Genomic DNA, 3,570 nt, shown 5'->3' on the forward strand with positions numbered 1-3,570 from the left:
TGTTGTCGCCCCTAGTGATAATCCTTAGGCTAGGTCCCTTATGATAGTTGTTTTAGGGACGTAAAGTGAGGATAATGGGAATGGGTAATTAGGGTTATTTTGGTTGATGGAATTAATAAATTTATTGTTGATTGAGAACTTAATAAGTTTATTATTTATTGTGGGTTGAAAACCCTATATGTTCACCAGGCTCCCAAGCCTGACCCACTCAGTTTATTTGTATCACAGGTATCGATACGAAGTTGCTTTACACTGAGAGATTAAAAGAGAAGTAGATCACTAGTGTAAATGAATGTAAGTTTTGTTTATGCTTATGTTTTTGTATTGACAATGACATCCCAATGGTTTAAGTGAATAAAATACATTTCTTCGGAAATGATTTGATAACATATTTATTATGTTTTTCTGGGAACAAATTCCGCAACACCTTTAATCAAATGATTACTCTGAAATTATTTCAAAAGCATAAATTAAACCGGTCTTTTCTGGCCGTGAATTTGGGGATGTCACAGTTGGTATCAGAGCATTAGTTTAAGCGAACTAGGAAATTTGTAGGATTTCTAGACTTAAACTTAGAATGCTAACCGATGATTGTGAGTTGAGTGTGTCTATTATATTTTAGGTAGTACACCTAAATTGACACGAGCACTAGTTTATTTTAGGAAGGATGCCTAAAATGCTTTTATGTGCTAAATGTTTTGTGTTATAGCTATAATGATGCTATTATTTGTTCGGATCTATGGTCTGTTGCCGAGCGGATCTGGAAACCTTATGTGTGTAGGATTCTAAGCATATGATTACGAAATTAGAACTAACATGTAAACGTTTTGAAGTGATAAGGATATTTATACGTTTATCGTAAATAAAGTTTTCCTATCTTAAATTCTCGCCTGGTACACCGAACGTCTGCTTGGTTGTACAAAACGTTATGATAAAGACTTGTAGAGAACTGAATAGATGGAGGAAATGAAAAGCTTATGATAGTGAATGATACCTATCAAAATATATCATAAGAGTGGTATCTTGCCTTTAGAATATGTCTAATAAAATAACGGAACGTTTAGAGGGGTACGGTACGTCTGAAGTACACCTCCGATTGGCAGGATGATGAATGGTTGTTCCATCGTCGGGAATTTCCATCACCAACTAAGTTGAAGTAGAATTGATGACTGAAGATACGCATGAAAGAAGTCCTAGTAGAGTCTAGGAAAATTTTATGATTAATTGGACACATTCGTATGTGTTAAATTGTTTTGTGATTTTAGGACTTGGGGACTGCGAGACAGTACTTGGGACGAGTATGAGTAGGTGTGAATAGTAGTAGAGATATGTAACATCCCGAAATTCAGGTAAAACTATTTAACCCTTCTCTTTTGTCAAATTGTCAAAGTTAGCCCTTGAGTGAAAAGCTGTTTCAAATGAGTACGGTGGGCGTACTCAAGAGTACGCTGCGCGTACTCATGCGCTTGAAATGGACGCGGACCCTTAGAGGTACGCTGGGCGTAACCGGCCCAGATGCAAAACCCTAATTTAGACTTGAGCCCTATATAAAGAAGGTTATGGCCTTATCCTCAGCCACCATTTGAGTGAGTGAAACCCTAAAAGAGAGCCAACCTTCGTTCTAAGCTTGTGTGAGTGTTTTTGGAGCTAAAGTGCCTTTGTGTGTTAGTAAGGAAGAAGAGGAGATTCTTGTGGAGGCTAGAAGTTGGAGTGCAAGCCTTGGATCTGAGTTCTACAGAGGAAAGAGCTTCACTTGGAGGTATAAAGCTCAAAGCTTTTCTTGTTATTTTGATTTGTGCTTCATGGACCATTTCTAGGGTTAAAGTCCCAAAGGTGGAGACTTTATGAGCATAAAGGACTCCATAGACCAAGATCTGCCCCTTTTCAGTGATATATGAGTTATAGATCCATAAAGTTTCCATCTTGGTCGTTGTTATGAAGTCATGCTTGAGTTATGAGCTTTCTAGAGTTGGGAAATGGAATGTTATGGGTGTTAGTGACTTGTCCAGCCATGCAAAGGCTTAAAGTCACCAACTTTATGAATTAAGAGGTTTAGAAAAGGTCAGATATAGAAGTTGGACGTGAGTCTTAACTGATTAAGACCCTAAAAGCTAAGAAGTCTGAAACTGGGAATTACGCTGGGCGTAATCCCAGTACGCGCGGCGTAGGGGGTTGCATTCCCCGATTCTGTGAGGTTGCCGGGTACGCCCAGCGTACAGGTTTGGTACGCGCAGCGTAACCCGGAGAGTTGACTTTTGTTGACTTTTAAGGTTTTGGTCAACATTTGGACTTTGGGTCAGCGAGGTGTAAAATGGTCTTTTACCCTTCTGTGGGATTGTAGAAAAGGGATGTAGACTAGCCTTGAGAGCCGTTAATGATTTGAAATAATTACTTTATGTGATTAAGCGGTGCTAGGTCGTTGTTTCGAGATTCAGGGATATCGAGCATGTGAGTTACTAGACATCATACGAGGTGAGTCTTCTCACTATACATTACCTAGAGTGGTATCTATGTGTAGACCGGAGGGTCTTGTGTGCTATGTGTTGTATGAGACTATGTGCATTGTGATATATGTATGCTATGTGTTGTACAGACCGGACCGGAGGGTCCAACGATATAGACCGGACCGAAGGGTCCAACGATATAGACCGGACCGAAGGGTCCAACGATACAGACCGGACCGATGGGTCCAACGAGCTATGACTGGACCAGAGGGTCCGACGAGCTACGGGACTGGGGGGGTCCCGCTGAGACACATCGACCGAAGGGTCGTATTATAGCCTCGAGTGGTGTATGTGTTGTATGTGGTATTTGGGGAACTCACTAAGCATTTATGCTTACAGTTGTTGTGTTATGTGTTTCAGGTACTAGCGAGGATCGCGGGAAGGCGCCGGCATGATTCGTACACACTGAGAGGATTTATGTATATGAGATCTTGGGACATGTCTTGTTTTGTTACAGTGGACACATTATGTTTTGATGATTATCGTACGAATGAAAGTATGTTTTAAAATGAAAAATTGTTTTGAAAATTCACGTTGTTACAAGTTGGTATCAGAGCCTTGGTTTGAGGGATTCGGGTGCATTTTCGGATGAATCTGAACTCAAACTGAGGAATTGAGAAAGTTTTCATAAAATAAACAATTTTTCTAAAAAGAGTAAAAGATTTTGAGAAAGGCAGAAGGAAGCAGTGTGTACGATCAGCCAGCGCCCGAACGGTGATTTCCCAAAATACCCTTACATTATATGTTATGAGATATGTTATGATATGATATGCATGCTAGAGTAGGCTAGGTGTTCATATTAGGACTAGAGTGGCCTGATTTGTGATGCCTTAGCCTAGGAAGGATTTTGCTGCTATGTGATGCTTGAGAGCGAGTAGGTAGCAGTGAGGAGCTGATGAGAGGTCTACCGAAGGGTAGCCTATGCCAATGAGATATAGAGTACTTGTGATCTGGGACCCAAGGAGGAGGACTTAGGGTGAATACTGATGCGGTGTAGACGGTAGTATAGGGCCCGTACTACTGAAGACACCGGAGTAGTGCGCACTCAAAGTAAGAATCCTTATGG

Source organism: Lactuca virosa, chromosome 9 (assembly GCF_052849685.1).
Source record: "Lactuca virosa cultivar CGN04683 chromosome 9, Lactuca_virosa_CGN04683_v6, whole genome shotgun sequence".
In the NCBI taxonomy this organism is placed as follows: domain Eukaryota; kingdom Viridiplantae; phylum Streptophyta; class Magnoliopsida; order Asterales; family Asteraceae; genus Lactuca; species Lactuca virosa.